The sequence below is a fragment of the Canis aureus genome, chromosome 21 (assembly GCF_053574225.1).
Source record: "Canis aureus isolate CA01 chromosome 21, VMU_Caureus_v.1.0, whole genome shotgun sequence".
In the NCBI taxonomy this organism is placed as follows: Eukaryota; Metazoa; Chordata; class Mammalia; order Carnivora; family Canidae; genus Canis; species Canis aureus.
In genome coordinates this window covers 48,247,235-48,275,187 of record NC_135631.1, presented here as the reverse complement: position 1 = coordinate 48,275,187, position 27,953 = coordinate 48,247,235, and the positions used below count along the sequence as shown (strand labels likewise).

Below are 27,953 nucleotides of genomic sequence, written 5' to 3'. Positions count from 1 at the left end.
CATCTGATCCGTGCAAATCCAACTGCCTTTATTGTTACATAATCTTCTTCATCATCAGTGGTGGAAGTGTTTTCCTTTACTCTACACTCACCTTCTACCATGACCTGTTTGGGGTGTTTAGGTCCCAACGGGTAAGCACTGAGCTCGTTGCCTCAGCCAAATAGCGCTGACGCCGTAACAGCAACATCACAACATCCCAGCAGCAGACACCTGTCGAGCACTTGCTACCTGCCAGGCACTGCTCTGTGCCCTTTGACTGGATTATTACCTTATTGAATCCTACAGCAACCTTAAGAGGTAAGTAAAATTCATATCCTCATTTTACAGTTGAACAAGCTCAGAAGGCTTAAGAAACTTGCCCAAGGTCACCGGCTTAGACTACATGCTGGAGTCACAATTTGAGCCTGGGCAGCTGGGCTCCCAAGTGTGTGCTCTCATCCAAAAGTATGATTTGAGGATATTCAAGCGTTGTCAAGTCCACCTGGCCAAATGAACTACGTTCCCGGGCAGCTGTGTGTACTGCGTCCTACCCCATGAAACCAGCTCACAATGTAGGTCAGAGTCCAAGCGTGGGACGGCCAGGGAAATTTGAGTTAGGTAATATAGGTTATAATCCTTTGATCTCCACAAAGCCATGGGGAATTCTAGGTGCCATTTTTAATTCTCTTTGTCACTGGATTTTGGGTCATGTCAGATAAAACCAGTTTGGGAGAAAGGGGCTTAGTAAATTGTGAAAGAGTGTGGGATGGAAGTGTTGCTACAGTTCCACAGAAACCCCTTCTCCTGGCACAATGAGTGACTAGTCTAGAGTAAGACCGGGGTATCGCCATCACTGACAAAGGGCAGCATATTAATTTCTTCTACGTCACTGGGAAAGTGAAAACAGGAAGCATCCCAGCCCCACTATGGAAGCCTGGAGTGATGGGTTTAGGTCACAGGATGTGTTTATCTGACCCATCATGATAACTTAATTATGTTCTTTTGGGGAAAGACCATAAAAGGCTAACGTACTCAGGGGTCATGACGACACTAAAGGGCACTGGTTAATGTCCATCATCTTCGGGTTTATTCCACTACATTCCTCACACCATCCCTCAGGAAAACTTCCAAAGAGCACAGATAACAGCTAGACTGGTGAGTCTTACTCCAAAGGCAGTCAGGGTCCCAGACAGAAATTTTCTTCTTCCAAATACGAACGTGAGCGCCTTAGAATGCAAGGCCCCAAGTTTAAACTTAATTCACATCCCTGTGACTAAATCTACTAATGACAGTTCAAAGACTGAGGAGGAAGACGTTGGTCAGGTTGGGAAGCTCCCAGGAGACACATCAGTCTCAAATCACAGCCACAACAGACACCATCTTACTGGCTTGATGACTCTTTGGTAGACACGTGGAAGACATAAGTCATAGAAAGTAAATCTGAGGGAAAACAGGAGAAAACATATGTTCAGAAGAAGAAATGTCCAGAGAAACAGTCATTTAAAGGTATGTCATTGAAAAACTTCAAGTGCTGTAGAAAGAACACATATTCTTTAGTCATTGGATAGAATGAATGTTCCATATTATATTGGTCATATGTTCCAATTAGATCTACTGAGATCTTTGAGACTCATTAATGTAATTGCTCAAAGAATCTCTCTTTTTAATAGTGATTTGTAGGTTTACACTATCAATTTCTAATGAAATTGTACTAAATTTTTGTGGACAAATCAATATCTAATTTTGTTAATTTAAGATTCGATATTGTGGGATTTTCTGCAAAGGCACATGCAAATTCATAAGTACTACAACCGTACAATGATCATTCTACTATTATTATGTTGTGCCCCTACTTATTCTTATTAAGATGTTTTGCCTTGAATTTGCCTGGTGGGGGGGGGGTCCTGGGTACCTCTCTCAGTTGGGTGGGTGTCTGACTCTTGGTTTTGGCTTGGGTCATGGTCCCAGGGTTGTGGAACTGAGCCCTGCATCAGGCTCCTCACGCAGTGGGGAGTCTGCTAGAGGTTCTCTCCCTCTGCCCCTTCTTCCATGGGCTCTCCCTCCCCCCCAAATAAATAAATAAATCTGTAAAAAATTTCGTCTGGTATCTATACTACTATATCAGCTAGTATGTGATTATTATTTATAAAGCCTATGTTGATCCTTTTCTGTCTATTTTAGGTTTAGGCATATGTCTTGTGAGTAGTATTTTGGATCCTATTTTATTTTACCTAATGTGCTAATTTGTACCTTTCAATTACATATAATTTGTGTATATTTGTTGAGATTAATGATATATTTGGATTAATTTCAACCATGTAGTTTTATATGTTCTATGGAACATTGTCATTCTTTGCCCTTTTTTCCTCCTTTTCTGTGTTATGTTGAACTAAAAAGGATATTTTTTAATGTTTTTCTCATTCTTGTTGGATTGCAATGTACAAATTATATTTTTATTTTCTAGTTGTTACTTTAAATTTCTAACATATACTTTAATTATACATTTTTTCCAACCAAGTCTAAAGTTTTTCCATATACTCTTTGCTCCTAGTACCACTGTGAAACCTGTGCACTTTCTTCTCCTATCCTCCAATCTTGTTTTTTTATTGTCTAGAGTTTAATTTGCCCTTTAAAATTGAGTCTTTTTTCAGTTAAAAGATAATAATTACAAATAATTAATGTGAACAGCAAAATAAAACAATGAAAAAATAATAAGTGCAAAAATTTTAAAGTTAGAAATAGTTAAGAGAATATTTCATTCCATAGCCCTATTCTTGTTTTTTTTTCTTTAAATAGCACATTCCCTGGAAGTTCTTTGGGGGAACTCTGCAGATAGTAAACTTCCACAGTCTTTATAAGCTTGAGAATGCCATTATTTTTCTCTCATTCTTTAATAACAGTTTAGCTGGGTATAAACTCCAAGTGTGATAGTTGTGTTCCTTTCACTCTTGGAAGGTATCACTGAGAAGGCTGCTATCTAATTTTCATTCCTTTCTAGGTAATTTCTTTTATCAGCCTCGACACCTTCAAGATTTTCTCTTTATCTGATTTTATTTCCTTTGTCCCTTCCTTTATGTTTTATTTTATTTTGTAATCTAAAGATATTGATATTTCTGGGTGTGGATTCATCTTTATTCTTGGTATTTAGAATTCATTTTCAATCTAAGGATTTTTTTTATTCCTCATTTCTGTATAAAATTCTTTGCTAATACTACTGCCTTCCTACAATTTCTTCCTCTCTTTTTCATGAAACTCCCCTTTCAGACATACTCTGAGTATTTGAATTATTCCCTGACTCTCTAAACTGGACTTTCTTTCCCTTTAGTTTTTAAAATCTTTGTTTTTCTATGATGTGTTCTGTTTTTAACCCTGTTAGTTGCAAAGAGCAGTGCTCTTGTCTTCTTATAAACATGGCATCAGCATTCTAAGACTGTGGTGTTTTTTACATGAAAGTAAAGCAAATGTCTCTATTGAACAACAAAAGTGACAAGCTAAAGATAGAAACCCTTATTTAAGCAACTGACCAGTGACCCCCAGGCACACCTGCAAACTTGCACACTTTCCCTTTCTAAGTGTGTGAACACCATGTTCCTTCATGGCTCTGAGTCTTTGCATATGCTATTTCCTTCTCCTGGTGTGCTCAAACATCTTTTGAGATCCTCTTCACGGCCAACAATTCTGCGAGATCTTTCCCAGTTTCACCAGAATTAGCACTTCTCTCCTGGCCTCCATGAATTCTATCAAGTCACAATATATCATGATTTTCTGTTTACAAATCTATTTCCCAGGGAGACTTCAAGAGCTATTTGAGAGTAAGAAATAACTGTCTCTATATATCCAGCTTCCAGATCATTGCCTGTCAAAAGTTGTCATGAAATGTTTTTTTGGATGAGTTTTCAATGACAAAAAGAATTCATGGTGCTTTAAAACTAATCTCTTTATTCTTCTAAATTTTAATTCTGGACCCCTCCACAGACCATTGGAGCTGCTTTTGATTTGGTATTGTTCTTTTTTTTTTTTTTTTCTTTTTCTCCCAGAAGGCTGCAATCACATCCTGCAAAGAGGAACCAGAAAACCCAGTTCTGTCCTCTCATTATGTGGACTCTGACACTCTTGCAAATGACTGGGTTCAGCAAGTTCCCAGCCATATTCAGCAATAGCACTTCCCCTGCTGCATTTTGAAGCCAATACGGGAAAGACAATCTGTCTGGTTTTGATTGGTTAACACTTAACTCGTCAAAAATGTGTTTTGTAACACATAGTCCATGTCCAAGAGGTCTTGCGAGATTTCCAGAGCCTTTCCCACACCCCTTTTCTTCTCACCCTCAAAAAAAGCAACAGTGTTTTGCCAAAAACAAATTATCCCAATTCTCAAAAAGGACTGTTCTTGCATAGGAATCTTCAACCCACAGGAGTTTATTTGGGACCTAATCTTGGCCAACACTTGCTTACATGGAGCCTGAGTATATCTAATTTGCCTCCGGCTCAAGTAGCCAAGCTGAGTACCAGCACTGCCTCCTCAACCCTCAAGGCTTCTGGCCTTGAGTCAGTGTGGACAGACAAAGCCAAAGCTTTGAGTGGGAAAGGGGGCTCAGGAAATGCCTTAGTATTTACATACTGTAAATGCTACCCCATCCTTGCTGTGGTCTGAAACTCCACTTGCCACAGGGCAGAGAATGATTTTTTTCCAAGCAAAATAAGGACCGGGTGAACTTCACTTTACATTTTATCTTGTAACCAGGTTGAACTGGCTTAGAGGAAAAGACAGAAACAATTCTAGAATAACTCCCTGTTTATTAGCAACCGAAGTAATTTCATGTAAAATTGCATGTAAAGAGGTATGCAATCAGTAAAATGCCCTTAAAATGGTTTTGTAGGAAGGAAAGGAAAATCAATCTAGAAGTGTGTCAAAGAAAACAAAAGAATTGGAAAAGTGTATAATTTATAGAAATAAAAAAGTGACATAGATATATTATGTTAGTTACATTTTGACTATTACTATCTGGAGGCTGAATGCTTCTTTTTCACCAGGAGGCCAAACTGAGGGAAATATAAAGTGTCTTTCCCACCATGCTAGTCTCATGGATACTGCCAGAGACCAGTCTCTTCCGACATATAAGAGCTTCCCAGAATCTGATCTCTGTGTTCTCGGAGCCATCATACCTACTTTTGTCAGAAAACTTTCTCTCAAGTGTAGACCTCGCCATATCACTCAAAACCTTTTTATAGATCCCTACATAGAACATCTTTTCTTGACCTTTATTGATCTGCTGAATCTCAGAGAGCACCCCATATGTGGCCAGCCTACACTCCTGCTAACCCGGGTTAAGGGAAATAGCTTATACACAACAGTATTAATACATCTAGCAAGTATGACTAAAGAAATAAAGGAAGGAATATAAATATATATTTTTAATTGGACACGAAAAGAATAGACTGGCATGTAGTACCAGAACTGAAAATAATGCTCATTGAAATTAGGCCCTCAACAGACAGTTTAAATAGGCAGACTGTGGAGAAAATCAGTAACTTGAAAGAACAGGAGAAATAGTCCAGAAAACCTCACAAAAAGAGGAAGAAATAATATGTTAAGAGATAAGTGGAAGAGAAGATTCAGCACTTGTCTACTAATAATTCACAAAGGAAATAGTAGAGAGTCAGAGGGAGGCCAATGGAGGAGATTGTGATTGATGATTTCCCAGAATTGAGGGAATACATAAATCCTGAGATTGGAGTACCACAGCTTGAAGATCGTAAACCTAGACAAATTAAAAAAAATATTCACACATACGCGCATTGGAATAAAACTGTAAAATTACCAAGGGAAAAATCCTAACAACATCAGAAAGGGAAGACAAATTATCTTGAAAGGAACAAAAATGAAACTCACAGAAGCCTTCCCAACAGCAAGTAAACCAAATGAATGAGAAAATACCCTCAAAGTGTGGAGTGAACATAGTGTTCTTTGAGAATTCCACACAGTCTGAAATTATAGTTTAATGGTAAGGGTGAAATAAAGACACTTTGGACAGATACTGAGAATTTACTGCCCATAGGCCTGTTATTGGATGGACTTCAGGAAGAAGTGAGCTTAATTCAGAGGAAGGAATGATATGTAGAGATCAACTGGAATGATCTTTTCTTTTCAAGATTTTATTATTTGAGAGAAAGAGAGAGCGAGAGATAAAGAGAGAGAGAGAGAGCACAAGCAGAGGGAGTGGTAGGCAGAGGTGAGAGGGAGAAGCAGGTTCCCTGCTGAACAGAGAGCCCAATGCAGGACTCGATCCCAACTTCCCAGGATCATGACCTCAGCTGAAGGCAGATGTTTAACTGACTGAGCCACCCAGGTGCCCTGGAATGATCTAGAATCCACTTTGCTTGAGTCTCAGACCAGGGACCCTGATAAAGCCAAAAGTCCCATTAGAGAGGGACATATATGCTTGGGGGGAATTTATTAAAAGTTCTGGCCTCAATTTTCTGCTATCATTTCAACATTTCCTCTATGTTGTCCAGAAGTAAGAGAATCTTTTTAGTACACCAGCTTCATGATTTTTAGCATCTAGTAGCCTCCAGTAAGATTTTGGAATTTAACTAAAGCAAGTATTTTGTGTCAAGGTAGAACTTGGAGGAACTCTGATTATATTCTGGAAATATCTTAGCAGAAACCATTTCTGGCAAAAACATTGGTTCTTAATTTTCTTTTCTGTGTTCTAAATGTATGATCTACTCATAAGTTTTGTAAGGATTGCTGTAGGGACCATTTTTATCATTAACAGGATGTTGAATAGAGCATGACACAGAATAAGCAAGGCTATCTCAAGCCTCCACTTATTAACATTATAAATCTGTGCAAGTTACTTAACTTCCATGAACTATAGTTTTCCTCATCTGTAACATGGAGATAATAATCATTTCCTCTCTGACTTATTATGATGATTAAGGGGATTTAAGTATGTGTGCTTTTCCCAGCTACATGTCATATCAGAAAATCCAGCACTTCCTCCAGGGAGGTTCTTCCCTGGACACGGGAGTATAGGAGCGTTAGCCCCACCTCACCTAGACACTCTGTGAATGCAGAGCCCATCCTCTGTCATTCCCCCAGCACCCAGCCCAGCGCTCCATCTCTTTCAGAAACCTGGGATTTCAGGTCATGGGAATTGTGCCCCAGGCCCCTTTCCTTGAGTCTCTGTGGAATCTACATCAGAAGATGTGGTTATTGAGTGTACCAGAAGGAAGTCCTCATCTGGGATGAATGTTGTCAGAAAATGTCTGGTCATTGGCATCATTTATCCTAATCTACTGAGTTTCCCACCCTCCAGAATGTATCATAGAAGTGTGGCTTTCCTTTTCTTTCTGGTGCTTTCCTTATAGTGTCTGTGACTCATGTAAATAGCACCCATGTTCCCCTCATGAGAACTAATGTTTATTCACAACCCTCAGCTATACTTTATCTAAACCATTAGTGCGAGGGTTTTATCCTTCTTAATGGAAGCAGCTTATGCAACTAATTTAGTTCAGGAGAAAGGAGAAAGAAATTCTCTGGAGGCATCTTCTTGCAGTATAATGCCCTGTACTCTGGGAAAACGATTAAAAATCTGTTATTTGAGTCCTGTGGCTGATAGGTGAATGGGACATGAGTGATTCACTTACCTCTTTTCTCCAGCCAAACGGTGAGGAAAAAATATTTGTTTATATGATGTGAAAGGATATAAAGGAAAAAGAGAGAAAGTAAGAAGCGAAGGAACCTAGAATGTGCCTTGAATAGAGTTTGTCTTGGGCACAGTAGAAGGTGTTACCTGTCATACTCCCATTTTACAGATGATGAATCAGCCACTTACAGAGGTCAAGTAACTTTCTTAATGCTACAAATCTAGTGCTTTTTCTATTATACCATATTGGGAAATTAGAATTCATACAGCTTCCAATTGCTGTTGTAGAGGGAACTCTGTGTAACTCACAGTTTAGGATATTCAAAGTACGTAGTCGCTGTGCATTAGGAACTTATAGCCTAGTAGGGGTCAAAGATTTTAATTATTGATTAATAATTGGATGGTGTAAACCAGTGGTTCCCAAAGGCTGGCAGCCTTGCTTTCTTGGAGGCACCTGGAAATATGGGTGATTTGGGTCACCACAGCGACTGGCAGGGGCTGAGAAGGCAGAGGCTAGTAAGGCTAACTATCTCCATTGTGTGGGACAGTTGAGCAGAAGGAAATGTTTTCCTTCCAAAATGCCAATACCTTGCCAACTGAGGAGACATCTGTATGGACAGAAAATGCTCTAAGAATCTGGAAATAAAAAAAAAAAATTCTAGCCAGGTGGATGAAAAAGGCTTCCACAAGGAAAAGCTTGAAACTGCATTTAGGAAAAGGTTGGATTTTGAGAGGTGGGCATGTGGCAAGGAGACTTTTATAAGTAGGTAGTAACTGCATCTTTTTTTCATGATACAACACACCAGTGGCAATAGGCCACTATATCTTGTGAACTTGGGTCCTGAGATCTCCCACGATGTTGTGTGTTGTGTCTTGAACACTCACCCTTAGTGAGTGTGTCTTAGTCCACAGCTCACATAGAGAACTATTCTCTGAGGAATAGGAGAAAAACCAAGGCATGAGGATAGGGGGACTAAAAGTGTGAAGAGATTGGCTTTATAGGAGAGCATAAATTATGTTTGGAAAATCTCATAAAGGTTTAATTAACCAAGTTGAAAACCTAAGGGCTTTTCAATTACACATTTAAATTTTGAATTACGTATTAAGAGCTTAGAATTTTATTTGGGAGCAAGAGCAATTTTATTAAAGACTACATAAAGAGATTTGAATGAGGAGAGAGAATGGGCACCTGGTTAAACTGCTATTTTATTTGTGTGGGAATTCATACAGGTCTAACCTAGAGCAGAGGTTGTGATAGACAGAGTAACAGTTCCCCAAAGTGTTCCATCCCTGGTCCCCAGAACCTATGAATATGCTACCTTATAAGGCAGAAGAGATTTTTCAGATGTGATTGGTATAGATTTTGAGATGAGATTCTCCTGGATTACCTGGGTTGACTCAATGTAATCACAAGGTTTCTTATAAAGGAAAGAGGGAGGCAGAAGGATGAGAGTCAGAGATGTAATGATGGAAGCAAAGGTGAGACAGAGGGGAAGAGAGATCTGAAGGTGCTTTGGATACTTTGTTGCAGGGTTTGAAGAGGGATGAAGGGGCCATGAGCCAAAGAATCCAGACAGCCTCTAGATGTTGGAAAAGGCAAGGAGAAGGTACTCCCTTAGAGCCTTCAGAAGGAATGCAGCCTTTCGAACATGTTGATTTTAAGATTTCTGACCTCCAAAATGGTAAGAGAGCAAATCTGTGTTGTGTTGGGTTACTCAGTTTGTGGTAATTTGGTACAGCAGCCATTGCAAATTCATACAGAGGTAATGAGAGTGGAACTTGTTTCCAGATGAATCTGGAGATATTTTCGAAGAAGGACTAGTTTGGAGAGAAAGGTGATACACTTATTTGAGGACATGTTGAATTTGTGATAATGGGTGGATACCCAAAAGAAACCAGTATTTAGAGATTATACTAGAGTTTAGGAGAAAAATTAATGTGTAAGTGGACTTGCCCCATGGTGAGAAATAAAGCTGGAAAAGTGAATAATATCCTTGAAATAAATATAAATTTCTGGGGGAAAGAGAGAGAGAGAGAGAATAGAAGAATGGGAAGGGGACCCTCTAAATGGAACTTCTAAAAGGCTGAGAATGTTGCTTTAGAAAAAGGAAGGAAAGAAACCAAGAGGCAGGAGGGAAACCAAGACAGTTGAGCACCAAAGGGCAAAGAGAAGTGTCATACCAGGCTGCTCACCTACACTGCAGAGAGAGTGAGGAGGATGGAAACAGGGCTTGGTCCGGAGGTTCTTGATGGCCATCTCATCAGAGGTGTGGGAATGGGAACCACCACATGCAAGGTCAAAGATGAGGTCACACAATAAGGACAACGAGGAAAGCAGTAGTGGATATCCACTGAGCATTTACCTTGCTGTTCTCAACTGCATTCTCAGAGAGTGCTCTCTCATTACAAAAACTGAAGCCAGTCAGCAGGAATGGGGACATCTCTTGTTTTTCTCTCACCCAGACACAAACCCACCCGCCTGTGGACCCATCTCCTACCTCATGTTATGGTGCAGGAACGGCCATCTTCCAAGGCAGAGTCCACTGCTCTGGGGCTGACTCCTCTCGCCATCTCAGTGACCTGGTCTATCAGGTTGTTCCCTCTGTCTGGTACTGCCAGGGATCATTCTTAATATCAAACAAATTGTCTTTACTATCTTCCATCATGGAAAAAAATCCCTGACCCTCAAATCCCTGAAGCTATAACCCTACTACCAGCTCTTCCTAAGCATAAAAATTATAAAACCAGGGGCCCTCTTTGTGTCTCTACCTCTCAGTTCAGGCTGCTAGCATCCTTGGCACCCCATAGAAACAGTATGAATTTCTAAGTTGGGAAGCACCCATTGAGAGGAACAGCATCATTTGTGCCTTGCTTCTCTAGAAGTACCCACAGTCCTCCAAGAAAGAGATAAAGTGCAGAGTTACCTAGGAATCCAGAGCCAACAGACACATTGTGAGAGCAATCTTCAGGGAGGCCCCAAGACAGCCCTTTCCACCCATCCCCTGTAGACAACAGTATCATCTCTCCATATCTTCAGTCATGATGATTGACACAATGTCACCCTGCATTGATGGATGTGCTGCCAATTGTCAAGTTATACAAGGGTCTCTTATATGAAGCAGAGTGGAAAGTGCAGAATGATTATGGAAATGTCTAGAAGCTTGGGTCTTGGTGAAAAAGCATGAAGGAGAAGGCCAGGAGCATTGTTCTGGCAAAGCCCAGTCTCTAGGCCTGAAGAAAGAAAGAAGAAGTGAATCAGAGCTTGAGAATTTGGAGCTGGAAGGGATCTTGGGTGTTATCTAGCCTAACGTTTCATAAAGTGTTTCTCAGAATTCTTGTCTCACAAGATGCTCAGTGACAAAAAATTTTTTTCTAATCAATTATGTTTGGGAAATGTGTAAAACTATATTCTCCTGGGGAAATTAGAGTGCAAAACATTTGGTAACAATGTAACAATTCTATGGTAAAGACAGACACCTGTTATCCAAGATTTTCCAAACAAAATTTAACCAGTAAACATTTATCTAACAGAGCAAAGTTCTGGAGAATTCATTCTGGGAATCAATGATCTAGTCCTATCTCTACATGTCATAAAGAGTAAACTAAGGCTTGTGAAAACTAAGTGACTTATCCAAGGGGAGATAAAGATACAGACTAAAGACTTGATTCCTGATTTCCATGTATTTGATGAAGTGGCCTTTATTATAAGTTTATAGTTAATATATATAGTAATATATAAACTTAATATTGTATATTATATATTATATATCATATATATGACTATTATGCATATAATAGAATAAAAATTATATATCCAATTTTTCCTTAATCATTGAAATATTAAACCCATTCACTTGGGAAAAATATTCCACAAAAAGATTTTTGAAAACTTCCAATCAAGCAGCAAATCCCATTGCTGCGTGTATTTGGATACTGAAGAGTGCATTTTACAAGACTTTATTTCTTCTTTTGACTTATAATTTTAGCATGTATGGTTCTATATTTTCTTCCTTGTGATATAAGTTAACAATAATTAAGCGTTTATGATGTTCCAGATACTTTGCCCTCGGAAAGGATTTTCTATGCATTTTCTCCATTAATCCTAATAATGGGGACACCTGGGTGGCTCAGCGGTTGAGTGTCTGCCTTCGACTCAGAGTGTGATCCCGGGGTCCTGGGATCATGTTCCGCATCAGACTCCCCACAGGGAGCCTGCTTCTCCCTCTGCCTGTGTCTCTGTGTCTCTCATGAATATATAAATAAAATCTTAAAAAAGAAAATCCTAACAATGATTCTGTGTGTTGGTTGACATTATCAACCCATTCGAATCTGAAGAAGCTGAGACTCAGAGCAGGTTGAAGGTTGGCCAAAGTGACAGAGCTCATAGGTGAAGGAGCTGAGTGTCTGACCCAGGTCTGGCTGACTCCAAAGCTTCTAGTCTTAACCACTATGTTTTCATAATACTCAGGAAGCTGTGTGGATTTAGGAGATTCCACACTGACATCTCAAAGTGTTCCAAATCATCAACTCCCAGTAGGAAAAGCAAGTGACTCAGTGTCTAAAGAATTCATACTAAGGCACTGACATGTTGAGCAAGGCTCCAGCCTGCTATTTATTCTACGGCCTTCTATAAATCATGAAGCCTTAAGAAAGAGGTAAGACTTTGTGTAGTCAACTTTGAAAAAGACCACAGAGGCGAGAGTTGCATCATCAGGTTAGGTCTGTGACTGACCACCTACTTTGTCATCACTTGACCAGTTGAGTCAGAAAGCCAGGCCATGAGAGAAAACATCAAGGACTTACATGCACACATAAAGGCACGCTATTATTTGCTTCCCTTTTATTAGTGACCTCTTATGGAATGCTGTGGGAAAACACTCAATTCCTGCAGTTCCATTGACTACTGAGACAAATAAAGATACTTGAACTAACTCTTGCTAATAAACCACAATTCAGAAAGACACAGACCCTGTCAAAATTGCCATTGCGAATTTCACTTTGTTCTCTTTTATTGCTTGTAAATGAAATTGCCTCAGAAAATTGCAGAGCCATCTTACTTTCCTTGTGTAGAATTTATTAGTTATAAAATCTAGTGAGAGGTAGGAATGTGTGTTTAACCTTTTAGGAAAATGAATATCAGAGTTATAAAATCTTCCATTTGCATAGTGCTTCCATTTGCATCACTCAAAAAACCTTGAGCATGTCCGTTCCCTCTTTGATCCTCATAAGAGTTTGGGAAGGTGGCAGGGCTGAAAAAGGAAGAGCCCTGGGTGCTATTTAGAGAAATAAAATACGTGGCTGTGAGATAGAGAGCCTGAGTAGCTACTTGAGATGGGTGGTCAAGGAAGGTATCTTGGAGTAGACATAGTTTAGTCTGAGACATAAATGATAATGAGCTAGCTCTGCAAAGATAGGGCCAAATATTCTTCATATGTAAGAAAATTGAGCTTCAAGGGAATTCAGTGACTAAATGATGCTATAATTATTTTATAACTTGGACTCTAAGACCAACACATTCTGCCCACTGTATACTTCAATAGTGATCATGGCAGATTATATAAATAATGTTTATTACTGCTTTTGTAAACTCTGAGAACCAGTTTAAATAATATCAATTGTCAGTTTGATCACTTAGTACTTACATATTAATTACAAAATTACTTCTAAATGAGTGAGAAAATTATAGTTTGAACCTTTAAAATATATGTAGTTAAGCTCAGCCCTTGCATGGATGATTGCTTATTTTCTGGTCAGAAGGAACTCATACCAAGATAATTCCAAGAATTTCCTCCATCTTTCTTTCTGTCTCTCTCCCTCTCATATTTTAGTATTTCTTGGTTTGGGACAATAAAAGGCACACTGCTCAACAGTCTTGCCTACCCGCCCTAGTTCCTAGAACTTATAATTTCTAGTTCCCTCTCCACTAGTGGTATGATGAATAATTCAAAGTATTTGAGCCTTTCTTTGTAAATACATTAACAGCATTACAAGGCAAACACTTTTGGTAGAGTAATGCCATCATTACAGCTTGAAAAAATACCCCCGCCCCCCAGTTCATGACCAAAGATGATTAAGAAATCCTTTAAGAGAAGTGTTGACAAGAATCCTTCCATAATGGACTAAATAAAAACCTATGAAGGGATATAGATATTATTTAGGCTAGAGTTCTTAAAAACTCCTTTTGGTTCTTTGCAGGAAGAAGAGCCAACTGACCCATGTATTTTTAACAAAATCATTTGGTATGGGGACTTGAAAATTTCATTCCAACTGGGAAAGACACAAAACTATCATGACTAAGACAAACTCCAATTAAATAATAATCCTAATTGGTCCCCAGATTCTCTAAATTAGTTATTGTTGATATTTATTCATATGTTATACAATTAACCACGTTAAAGTGAATACTTCAGTAGTGTTCAGTGTGTTCATAAGGTTGTTCTTTTTTTTTTTTAAGATTTTATTTATTTATTAATGAGAGAACAGAGACAGAGAGAGAGGCAAAGACACGGGCAGAGGGAGAAGCAGGCTCCACACAGGGAGCCCGACGTGGGACTCAATCCCGGGTCTCCAGGACCACGCCCTGGGCTGAAGGCGGCGCTAAACCACTGAGCCACCCAGGCTGCCTCGTTGTTCTAATTCTAGAAGATTGTTATCATCTCAAAAAGAAACCCTATACCCATTAGCAGCCACATACCATCCCTCCTCCTTCAATGCCTGGCAACTAGTAATCTTTCTTTCTCTATGGATACTCCTATTTTGGACATATATGAATAGAACCATACAATATGAAGCCCTTTGTGTCTGGTATCTTTCACTTAGCAAAATGTTTTCAAGACTCATTCTTATTATGGCATGGGCCTGTATTTCATCTTTTTTTATGGCTGAATAATATTCCATTATGTGGATCTACCACATTTATCTATCTATCCATTCATTGGTTGGTAGACATTTGGATTGTCTCCATCTGGGGGCTATTAAGAATAATGCTGCTATGAACATCTGTGTACAAGCTTCTATGTGGATGTATGGTTCCACTTCTCCTGGGTATGCACCTAGGAGTGAAATTTTTTTTAATAAATTTATTTTTTATTGGTGTTCAATCTACCAACATACAGAATAACACCCAGTGCTCATCCCCTCAAGTGCCCCCCTCAGTGCCCATCACCCATTCACCCCCACGCCCCAACCTCCTCCCCTTCCACCACCCCTAGTTGGTTTCCCAGAGTCAGGAGTCTTTATGTTCTGTCTCCCTTTCTGGTATTTCCCACACATTTCTTCTCCCTTCCCTTATATTCCCTTTCACTATTATTTATATTCCCCAAATGAATGAGACCATATAATGTTTGTTCTTCTCCGATTGACTTACTTCACTCAGCATAATAGTTCCATCCACGTTGAAGCAAATGGTGGGTATTTGTCATTTCTAATGGCTGAGTAATATTCCATTGTATACATAAACCACATCTTCTTTATCCATTCATCTTTCGATGGACACCGAGGCTCCTTCCACAGTTTGGCTATTGTCCTAGGAGTGAAATTGCTAGGTCATTGGTAATTCTCTTTTTAGCTTTCTGAGAAATTGCCACACTGCCTTTCACAGCAGTGGCGCCATTTACATTCCCACCAGGAGTGAATGAAGGTTCCAGTTCTCACCAATACTTATTATTTTCTTTCTTTCTCTTTAAAAGATGACAGCCATCCTTGTGGGTATCTCTCTGTGCTGTCTCCTCAGTGGTATCTCACTGGAGGTTTCGTTTATATTTCCCTAGTGACTAAAGATTGTGGACATCTTTTCATGTGCTTATTGGCCATTTGTGTATCTTTTTTGGAGAAATGTCTAAATCCTTTGTGCATTTTAAAACTAGGTTGTTTTTCTTTTTATTTGCAATTGTTTGGCTTTTGTGTATTCTGGATATTAGATCCTTATCAGATATACATTTTTCAAATCTTTTCCTTAATTATGTGGATGGTAATTGTTATGGATGATTTATAATTATGGATCTAGACATATAATGGATCTAGACAGTGTAGTATATGTATTATTTTTGTCTACACAATATTTCTTCTTTCCCTCTCTTTATCTGACAACACTCTCCTTTCCTATTCCATCTATGAGTTTCTAGCCAGTCTTCCTTCCCTGGTCAGTGCCCCATCCCCTCATGTTCAGGATGGGCATGTGATCCAACTAAAACCCATTCTGCAATGGAGGGATTTTTCACTCTAATTGGAGGTTAAAGATTCTTTCCCTCTCTGTTGGCAGACCTGAGGGTATGTAACAACAGAACTACTTTCTTCATGTTCTACAAAAGGCACAAAGCCCTTTGGCAGTTAGAGAGCATGAAATCCACAAGCAGAGAAGCAAAGCAGACACAGACAGAGCTGTGGCTGTGTCCAGATCCCTTTCCTCTTGTCCCCAGCTATACCCTTGCCTTTCCTTGTTATGGGAGCAAGTAAAGTCTTTTTTTGGCTTGATTGAGTTAGAGTTTGACTTCTGTCACTTGAAATGTAATACTTCCTGACTAATGCAGTTAGCGTACAGCTTATCAAAGATTTTACCAGCAAGTCTTGCATAGGGAGGGTTTGTAATACTTAGTCTGTGGGAAGAAATGCAAGGAAAATATAACTGGGTCAACTTTGGGAAAATACAGACTAACACATATGGGTAAACAGGATAAAAATGTTGGAGTTTATGGGAAAGAGACTTGTAGGGGAAAGAGTCATTCCAAAGTAGTTGCAGTGAATGGCAGATGACAGTGAATCATAATGTATGAATCGATGATATAAAATGACAAGTAAAACCACCTTTGAGGTAGGGAAGAGACGACAGTGAAAGGTATTGTGAGTCACTGACATTCATGTCCAACATACTCTGCAGAGCCCTCCGCGGAGACCACTCATCAGAACCAGCTGGCTTGGGGCCCACGCGAATGTGCCTGTGTTTTCTCCATCTCTCTTCTGTGTCATCTCTCTGTACCTTTCTCTGTTCTTCCACCTTCCCCTTGCAGTCTGTCTTTTGGTCCCTTTGTTTTAAAGAATGAAATGACCATATAGATATTAGGAGTCTCTATGAGTGAGATTTGGAATTTTAGTGACAAAACAACCACCATCACCACCACCAGAGAGAGAGAGAATCATTTACAAAGCACATAGACAGCAAACAGTGGGTTCTACTTTGGTACTGTTTTCCATAATACAACTTGAGGACTGTTTCTGACTTCCAGTCTCGCTGCCTCTCAGAGTTCCTTATTTTTCCTCACTGAGATTTTAATTCAGGTGTGGCCAATGACTTTGGGCAACCAGGCAGGTGAATAATGAAAAGAAAAAAAAAAAAGAAAAAAGAATGGAGAGAGAAAAATTTAAAAACACCAGAGGTTACCCTGTGATATTTTAACTTGCCAATAAGGAAAGAGTCTAAGGCACTGAAAATCTACGATAAATCTTATATAAGTGTTAAATATTATTCTAGTGCTTTTTGCATAATTTGTGCTTCCGGGGTGACCTCCATTCCAACCTGAGAGGAACCTGGTCCTCTCTCCTCAACTGAAAGTATTTAATATCCATGTCTTTTGAATTGGAGTACATCTTGAGAAAAAAAACAGATGGACCATATCCATGTGGTTTTCATGGTGTACTACTTATTTTGTTGCTGTGTTAAGAAATTACACCAGAAATAAGTAGCGTACAACATCAGGCGTGTCATCTCAGCTGCTGCAGATCATTGATTAGGCCATAGCTTAGCTGGTTGATTCTGGCCCAGGGTTTCTCAGGGGGGACGGTCAAGGTGTCTTCCAGGCTGCCGGTCATCTGAAGACTTGAATGTGGCTGGAGGATCGGCTCCCAAACTTACTCAGGAGACTGTTGTCAGGAGGCCTCTGTTCCTGATGCAGGACTATCCACGAGTTAGCTAGAGCATCCTCCCAATATGGCAGCTGGTTTCCCCCACAGCAAGTGATCCAAAAAAGAGCAAGAAGAAAGCTGAAATTGCTTTCGTGATCTATCATCAGAAATCATTCTCCATTTCTGCCTCGCTTTCTTGTCTGCATGAGCTCATCTTTAAGGAGGGCGGGCTATTAAACTTCCCAACTCCAGAAGAGAGGAGTGTCAGAAATTTGTGGAAATAGTTTAAGACCACCACAGGTAGTAAATAGTAAAGATAGTTATAATGGAAATACTAAGGTGGCAAATAATATTAATTTAGTAGACTAAAAGAATAAAAAGAGAGCAGGCTTTGATTAACAGAACAGGCTGATGGAAATGAAGGAATAATTATATCTCTTTTAAAGACTATGACAAATGGTATAGTCTACACAAGCTATTTTCAGGGCTTCTTCCTCAAATCAGTGTAAGGAATTATTTCATGGAAGAATTTTCTTGTTTAAAATAACTAAATAGTGCTAATATCTTACTGTGCAAAGGTCTCCTGCTCCAAGCCTTTCAGCGAACAGTCCTACACCCCAAGGGCAAAAACTTTAGTCCTTGTGTTGATACTTTATAATAACTTAACCCCACATCTCCAAGTGGTATGTCTTTACCATGATTTTCTGGTTTATCAATTTGAGACATTTTCTATTCATTAATTGCTATGATTGATGAAGATCTAGCTTACTTATACGTTAGCCTTACTTAATTCCTTGGTCTTTCCTATATATTGTCGAGATCTTCTCACCAACAGAATCAGAACTGGTATTTGATCACTTAACTGAAAAAAGCAGGTATTCATAAAAATTACATGCAGAATTTCTTAAGTATTTAATTTTAACTGAAAACAAATGATCTTTTGATGTAAGGTCAAGGACTTGTCCTTGCAAAAAACTCAAACTCAGGACACATCTTCTATGATGATTTCTAGTTTTGGTTTCTTTAAAGTGGTGCAAAAATTAAAACCATTTGTAAGGCAAACTGAGTAGAGAATTACTCTAGAGCTTGAGTTTCCACTCCCACCCTGCCGCCTCAGTAATTAACAATTGTCTCAGAATTTTAAGAATATTTTTAGTGATTTGTATTATCAAATTTTTCAACTTTACTTCATTAGAAACAAAGAACTCTTTGTTAATACTCTTATTTAATTAGTTTTTGTAACACATAGCAAAATCAAAGAATTTTTGTAATAAACACAGTTAGAATAAACAGGTTTGGAATCAACCCAGAGACTTTGGAAAAGCATAGAGGTCCCCAGTGGGAGCCTAAGCACGCAGCACCGGGACTCACCCGCTATTCCTGTTTCTCCTGTCCTGGTGGGCATGCATTAAGCTGACTGAGGTTGCAGGCCAGGACCTGCTCCCACTGTTTGTGCATATGTACTGATTTAAAATTCCTAACAGTTCTAATACGTAACTCCCAGTATTATCCCTATCAGAAAAAGAATCTGAAATTTGGAAATACCCAGAAGGCATCATGAGGTGTTCCTTCAGTTCAGCACTGAGTATGACGTTCTATTAACTGGGATATTTCACAAATATGCAAGGACAGAGGTTAATGTATAGATTTTTTTTTGCCTGATAGAAATGTAGATAATTTTGAAAGAAGAAATAACCCGAAAGTTTATGGTTTGTGGCTGTGTTGGACATTACTAATTTTATGTTTACTCCAGCTATCTTATTCTATTATTATAGTCATTAAACTGTGTGTATGTGTGTGTGTGTGTGTATGTGTGTGTGTATCTTCAAATTCTCTTTGAACTGGTTTGATATCTTACTGCTTTACTCCTTATTTAATGAGCTCGATAAAGTTTTAATTCACGTTCATTTCATAATTGTACAAGACTCATGATTTGGTCTTCCTGAAAATTATACTGTAACATCCTCATTTTACAGATGAAGATAATAAGGTAAAGAATGGTAAATCCTTGTCCAAAGAAACACAGTGTTAGAAAATGATATACTAAGGGCTGTACTCAATGCACATGAGAATTAATCAGTATAATTTGCAGATGGAATGGAGGGTGTCAGTTAATCTGGCAAGTCAATTATATTGAGGCCAGTTAAGAGAACATCTATTGTAATCAAATTACTATTTTTACTTAAATCCATAAATGGTATTTATAGTAATATGACTATGAAAACATTACTTGCTCCACACCCAACTGGTTATATTTCCTGTAATGTACGACTTCTTTGCTTCTCTTGGAATTTGCAGTTGTCTTTGTTTTTAATTTTGCATTGTTTCCTATTATTGTTGAGTCACAGACAAATATTTCTAAGGAGCTAGAGTACCCAACAAGCAAAAGCAATACCTCAGTAAACAAAATAAGCAAAGCTTCTAAGTTTATGGATTTCTAGTGAGGGAAGCAAACAACAATCACAACAGGGCACAGTTTGTTCAAAAGTAAACATGTTTCAGAGCAGAAGAATAAAGCAGGATAAGGGACATGCCAGATTGGAGGGAATGCAATTTTAAATAGGGAGAAGTAAAATGTTGACTATAGACCTGAAAGAAATAAGGAAGAAAGCCATGCAGAGGACTGCATGGGGAATAGTGGTCTAGGCAGGGGGGGACAGCCAGCGTGAGGCCAGCGTGAGGGTGAGCCTAGTATGTTCAGGGAACACCAAGGAGGTCAATGGGGCTGAAGCAGATTCAGTAAAGGAGACAGTATGAGAAGGCGGCTTGCAGCAATACTTAAGGGCCTTTTGCTAGGCTGAATTACTTACCCTATCCTGTACCCAGTCCTTTGCCATGTGACCTTACTGCCCTTCCAGGTGGAGGTTGAATGTACTTCTCTGTTTCCTAAGTCCTGGGTCAGCTGTGTGACTTTGGCCAATGCAGTGGAGATGGACCTGAATACACTGGTTCAAGTCTGGGCCTAAGAGACGTCATATGCTTCTGTTTGCCCTCTTGTGCTTCTGCCATCATTTTGAGAAGAATTTCCCCCAAGTCTGCTGGTCCTTCAAATTTGTCATGAGAGTGAGCAGACGTATGCCCAACTCACAGGGAGGAGCCCTGCCCAGCCAGCACTGCAGCTTGATGGGGATCTACACTGAGAGCCCAGCCCCGGTCAGCCAAGCCACAGTACATCTACAGACCCATGAACAAGACAATACGTATTTATTACTGTAAAGTGTCATGGAGTTGTTTGTCACACAGCATTATTGAATGTATTTTGGTGGTAGCCCCAATACTTTGTTAACAGTTTGGGTCGGGGTGTGAGAGAGAAAGAGGATTTATGGATGACATCAAGACTTGGCCTGAGAATCTAGAAGGATAAAGTCTGTGTTAACTGTGATGGGAAAGACTGCAGTGAGGCTGCCTTGGTGTCAGGGACAACATGTGATTTGATTTAGACATATTGATATTTAGAAATCTATTGGGAATTTGTGCTTCTGTTAAAGTGGAATAAGTAATCCAAACCAACCTGTCACTAGAGACATCTTTTAAAACTTGACGAAATATTAATAAAATATGCTTGAAGGCACAGATGGGAAAATTAGGTAATGAAGAAACCTTGAATGACAGCCCCACACAGCAAGACTAAAAGTAAATTGAAGCAGCCTGGTCTTTGCACAGATTACAACCTCAGATCCTCTCAACTTCTGATACTGCAGTCCAGTGATCCTGACAGCAGCAAATGCAAATGTTCTCTAGACCTGAATGTATTCTTTTAAAAATAATTTGCAAATACAATTTCCTATATGAAAAAATAACCAGGAATACTCAGAAATAAGACAAAAGACAACACACATAAAATTCAGCAGAAACAATGGGCAGTAGGAAAAGATAAAGGATCACAGACAAAGAGGCTACTGAATCCTGAAGTTTTATAACTGTGCTTCTGAGGAAATCTTGGCTGAACTTGTTAGCACATAACTGGAAAGTGTAAAAGTTAATAAAGAGAAAATAAACAATGGAAAAATACATTAACTGAAATTTAGATCTCAGTGGATGAATTTCAAAGCATTTTAGACACAAAATAAGAAAGAACTTGTGAACCGGAAGATAAAGAAGACAAAAATACTCAGCACTACTGACAGAAAAAGGATGGAAGGTAGAAGGTCAAATTTTATGGGGAATTGAGTGAGAAAATCTTACATATGAGTAACTGGAGTCCAGGAAAAGAGAAAAACCGTGGTGCAGAATATGTATTTAGATAAAGGTGAGGAATATTCTGAAACTAACTAAAGACTAGTAGTACACTCACATAAATTACCTAGTTCTTTGAGCCCGACCCCTCTCACTCAGCATGTTTTTTTACTATTTGTCCATGCTATCCATGAATTAGTAGTTCTCTCCTTCCTTTCTCTTTCTTTCTTTCTTTCTTTCTTTCTTTCTTTCTTTCTTTCTTTCTTTCTTTCTTTCTTTCTTTCTTTCTTCTTCTTTCTTTCTTTCTTTCTTTCTTTCTTTCTTTCTTATCTTTTCTTTCTTTCTTTCTTTAAGTATTTTTGTTTATTTATCTGAGAAAGAGTGAGAGCAAGAGAGATCACAGAAGGAGAAGGAGAAGCAGACTTGTTCCTGAGCAGGGAGCCGGAAGTGGGACTTGATCCCAGAACCCTGGCAGGGTTAACTTAACTGACTGAGGCACCCAGGCAGACACTTAACTGACTGAGGCACCCAGGCTCCACTCCAGTAGTTTGTTTCTTTTTAATGCCGAATATTATCCCATTGTATGAACACACTAAGGTCTATTAATGGTTTCCCCAGTTGATGGGCTTTTGAATTACTTCCAGTTTTTCGTGATTACAAAGTGGCTACAATCATGTATAGGCTTCTGTGAGAATATTTATTTTCATCTTTCTCAAGGAAATGCTTAGGAATGGGATTGCCAGTACATATGCTACATGTATACTTCACTTTATAAAAAATTGCCAAACTGTTTCCAAAGCAGTTGTAGCAATTCGTTATTCTGTATCCTCTCCAATAGTCTCTTGCCAGATTATTTGTTTGTTTATATTATAGCCATTCTAATTAGTCTGTAGTAGTGTCCTATCATGGTTTTAATTTGTAATTTCCTTCATGATTAATGGTGTTGAGTATCTCTGCATGTGCTTATTTGACGCCCATTTGTCTTCTTTGATGAAATATTTGCTTAAATGTTTTCTCCATTATTAAAAAAGTTAGCTTCTTAAATCTGTATTTTTGAGCTACAAGTGTGCTTTTTCAGGCCTCTGTTTGTAAATGTTTTCTGTCTGTGGCTTACCTACATCAATCAGCTATTGCTGCATAACAAAACCCCACAAAATCCTAGTAATCTATAATGTAGCATTATTCTCTTGCATGAGGGTTGGCTAATCTCTGCTGGGCTCTCAGTTATAGGCTCTAGCTGTATGTTGGTTTTTTATTTTCTGCACATGCTCCTATTCTTCTTGAACTAGTGTGCTAACCTAGGGTATAAGAGAGCAAGCAGGAACATATAAAGCCTCTTGGGAGAAATAAGAAGTAGTGGGTATGGATTTTTTATTTTAGAGTTATGAATACGTTCTAAAATTAATGTGATGATGGATCTGAAATGAACTAAATACCATCAAATTAACTAAAGATCATTAAATCATACCATTTAAATTGGTGAATTGTATGTCATACACATTATATTTCAATAAAGGCATTTAGAAAATAAAAGGAAAGGAAAATCAGATTGTAATAAACACTTCCCCTTCTAAAAGTGTATTGGGCATGATGATTATTTAAAGAAATATTATTTTTCTTTAACTATTGATTCTGTCTTCTTTTTTCCTAAGGAAATAAAACTTTAAAAGTAGAAAGAAATAGAGAAAGAAGAAAGAAGAAAGAAGAAAGAAAGAAAGAAAGAAAGAAAGAGAGAAAGAAAAAGAAGAAAGAAAGAAAAAGAAAGAAAGGAAAAGAAAGAAGAAAGAAAGAAAGAAAGAAAGAAAGAAAGAAAGAAAGAAAGAAAGAAAGAAAGAAAGAAAGAAAATAAATCTCTTAAGGTTTAGGCTTGGAACTGGCACATTGTTACCTCTATCCACATTCCATTGGCCAACACTCATCCCATGGCCAAAGTTAATGGTCCAGGAAATATACTCTACCTTAGTGGGACTGGTTGACAAAAAGCATGGATATAGGGAGGGCTAAAAGCATGAACATGATAATTCTACCATTATATAAATGCTTAGACATTAAAATTTTAAAGAAAGTCAAGGAAGTCAATCAAAAATCAGGTCAATGGTTACCTTGGGGGTGGATGGCAGGGACTGGGAGAAATACAAAGAGCCGGGCAGGGCACTCCTTCTATTATGGACTGTTGCACTTTGTGAATTGTTCTATTGTAACAATTTCATATTGTCTTCAATTTCTTGTTAGATTATCTGTTTGCTTCTTTTTCCCTCTCTTAGGTTTATGTTCCAAAAAATTCTTTCCACATTTTCTCCAATTTTTCACTTAGGCTTACTTATATTCAGAGAAGTTCAAAGACCTTTTAAAACCATTTCTCTGAAAACAAAACAATGTTTCTGGGATCCTCCCTTAAACTTTAATCTCCTACTGTCAAAAACATATTTGTCTATTCTTTCTACAATAATTTCTGAAGGCCTGCTCTTTATTTAGCAACTATGATGTTAAACAGGATTTAATAAAAGATGAAAAGGATACCATGAACTGCATTTTAGAGTCTTAGGATTCAATTGAATAGACACCTCATAACACCTAGGAAATAGTTACCTAGTAATGCTCTGGAGTAGAGAGACAGAAAAGGGGAAAACATAACATCCCATACCGAATTAGCCCTTAGTTCAGAGTTCTTCATATTGACTGCGCATTAAGATTACTTGAGGAACTTTGAAATGAGTGATGCAGAGCACCCCCTGCAGAGATGCCTATGGAATTGATTTGGGGGCAAAGACTCTGGAATGGAAAATACTACTCTCAGCATGCAAGTATGTGGGTACCTCCCAGAATTCAGAATCACCAGCTTCTTTATTTTGTAGAGTACAGATATTAAAACACCAACAAAAACTCATCATCAATAGTCACCGCTATCTTACTGAAAATATATATGACCACTAAAACATAGTCCATTATTAAGCTTTTAAATGAAATAAATCTAGCTTTACAAATTCCTTCAAGTGCCATTACATTACTTTATCTCTCATTGCATTGCAAACAACCACAAATTCTGTCATGAGTCATCGCCCATTAGTAGAGAGACACTTGAGCAAATTTGGAACCAGATAAACTATCAGTTACTCTCTTGGATCACAAGTACCAAAGTTTTTGTGAAGACAAGGGTTTGCTCCCCCCTTCTGCATTCCATGAGGTTTTGAAAATGAGGCCACCCTCTCTTACCTTTCCCCTGCACTTCTAACATGGACATCTTGCAAACAGCTGGGAGTGGTGAGCAAGCACACATTGATTCTCAGAGCACAACATCCTTTTGTAAAGTTTCAAATAATAACTATGTCATCTATGACACATCTCTTTGAGGGAATAGCATTACTGCATTACTGATTGACCTATTTTAATGTGAATTTAGTAAAAATCTTTGTGAGTACTAATATATGTGTGGCTAGGTTCCAATGGAAGCTAACTAGTGAGGAGGAGCAGCCTTTGCTCTCTTGCTGTTTCTGTGTTCTTGGCTTTCTGAATATTTCATCCTGTGGCAAATGTTGATATGATGACGTCATCAGGAGACAATGAGTGACCATCTGGGCTGAAGGAAATCAAAAATCACTATACGTGAATACAAAGTGGTATAACCATTCGGGAAAAAGGTATAGAGGTTCTAGAAAAGATTAAAAATTAAAAATTGAAGTATGACCCAGGATTCCACTTCTGGGAATGTATCTGAAGGAAACAATATTACTATCTTGAGATATCTAAACCCTCCTGTTAATTGCAGCATTATTCACATATTCATAATAGCCCAGAAATGGGAATAACTCTGCCAACAGATGAATGGATAAAGAAAATGTGATATATATATATATATATATATATATATATATATATATATTACATTTATTTTATATATATAATACATTTATTTTATATACATATGAAACAAAATGTTATTCATAAAAAAGAAAGAAATCTTGCCATTTACAGCAACATGAATGGAACTAGAGGGTACTATGCTAAGTAAAATAAATCAATCAGGGAAAGACAGATACCATATGATATCATTTATACGTGGAATCTAAAAACATGGAACTCATAGAAACAGAAAGTAGAATGTTGGTTGCCAGGGGCTTAGGGGTCAGGGAAATGGGAGATGTTGGACAAAGGGTCAAACTTTCAATTATAAGATGAGTAAGTTCTAGAGATCTAATATACAGCCTGGCGACCATAGTTAATAATACCGTACCCTATATGTAAAAATTGCTAAGAGACTAGATCTTAAAAGTTCTCTTCATAACAACAACAACAAAAAACGTACCTGTGTGAAGTAATAAGTATTGATTAAACTTATCATGGTGATCATTTCACCCTAAATGATATCAACTCATTATGTTGTTCACCTTAAACCAATGCGATGTTACCTGTCACTTATAGCTCAATAGAACTGGGGGTGAGGGGAGTCCTTGTAGCCTCTTTGTTCCATCTTTGATGGAGATAATGGGTCATGGACAGAGTATGCTATTAAGTTAAAAAAAAACAAGACAAAATAGTACTTAAAAGGCAAATTCCTCAGGGAGAACATAAAAGAGAAACAAATGTGGATTGTTTGATCACCAGCTTCCTGTCAAAGCTGACATCTGCAATTTTGGACATTTCACAGCTTCCTCCTCAATTTAGTTGCCAGCTACTGTGTTTTGGTGACTTTGTTTCTAGTTTTTCAGAAGCCTTGGCTTAGTTCTCTTGTTCTGATCTTTGTTGGACTGGGAGGTAAAGATAATAATTTTTCTTGTATAACGGTAATCATCAAGAATTTCTGAAAAATATAGCCTCAATGGATTTTTGTATTCAGGCATGAAAATAGCAAAGTAGTTTATTTTCTACACATGTCAGGCACACTAAATCACCTCCTACTGTTTGTTAAATTTTCAGTGAACACCAAGAGAAAAAAATATTTTTTTTTCTGGCAAGGTCCTTGAAATACAGAGTTGTGATAAAATTTTCAGGTTAACTTGAAAAAGGAGGGAGGAACGTTGTCATTCTCACTGGGCCTTGGACACGAGGCTTCCTGGATGGATGCCTCCTTTGCTCTGATGGGAGGAGGTGTGGGGACCTTGGACTTGGTTGCAAAGAGAGGTTGTTGAAGTTCCATTTGATAAAGTATCCTTAGAGAAAATAGCAAAATACTTTATTTAGGGAGAAAATTTTTTTCTTTTAATCTTTGGCATACAACTATCACAGGAGAAGCAGCAGCTCGTAATGTTAAGTATCGCCAAATCCTGGCAGGGCCCCCGGTCATATTTCTGGTATGTTCTTGCAGAGTATTGAAGGAACAAGACATCCAGACAATGATGGGATAAAGACATGGGTCCCAGGTCATGAAAGTGCTCACAGCTTCTGACCTAAGACAGGTTTTCTGTTTCCCTCGATGACCACCTTTTGATTCTGCTTTGAGTCCCGCTACATCTCTATATTTGACCTCATGACTCAGTTTTTACCTCACTGATCTTCTGATCTCAGACGTCCTGGCATTTTATTTTTATTTTGTTTTAAAAGATTTATTTATTTGACAGAATGAGAGAGAGAAAGAATGCACAAGCTGTGGGGAGCAGCAGAGGGTGAGGGAGAAGCAGGCTCCCCACTGAGCAGGGAGCCCGATGTGGGACTTGATCCCAAGACACCGGGATCATGACCTGAGCTGAAGACAGATGCTTAGCCAACAGAGCCAAGTCGGTTTTAAATTTTTAAAATCTAGCTACAGTTGCAGGGTGATTATGAAAATACCCTTCTGGGGATTCCTCCCATTTAATCTCAGTAGTATTTCTCCAGAAAAGATTGTCCGCATTGGAGCGGAATTTGTAGAGTCCAAGGTGAGACACATGTTTAAACGAGGTTTGTGCAACTTTCAACAACAGCTGGTCAATAAGTACAACGCGGCCACCATCATAACGATGTATTGGACATGTTTACCGTCCAAGTGCAAGAGGGTGGAACGTATTCTTTTCTGTCACGACTGTCCCCTTCGCAGAGTTAATTAAAAGGACTGGATTCCATGTTGACTCCTGAGAATGAATTACCATCACCAGGGCCACCCCCACAATCCGTCATACCCTCCCAGGGAGAAGCCCCCCCCCCCCCCCCCCGCAGGACACCGACAATGGTCATTGGAACTGAAGCACCTACCAGGGGTTTTGGCTGCTGGATCCGGTGCTGAGTCATGGCAGGTGAAGTCATCAGGTGCCCCCACCTTCCCCAATTCGTTTGCTTTCATTCATGCACAGGAGGTTTTATCCTTGTACCTGGGAAGGGGCAGGACATGATGTTCTTTGC

General features: G+C 38.6%; 1 long non-coding RNA gene across 1 annotated transcript; it reads right to left on the bottom strand.

Annotated features, from left to right (window-relative positions):
* Positions 1-7: 7 nt before the first annotated feature.
* Positions 8-27,953, bottom strand: LOC144293051 (uncharacterized). The gene is made up of 5 exons (XR_013360535.1): positions 27,807-27,953; positions 14,995-15,153; positions 10,553-10,859; positions 10,127-10,255; positions 8-1,419 (listed from the first exon to the last, which is right to left on the bottom strand). It is a non-coding gene; the product is annotated as an uncharacterized LOC144293051 (long non-coding RNA).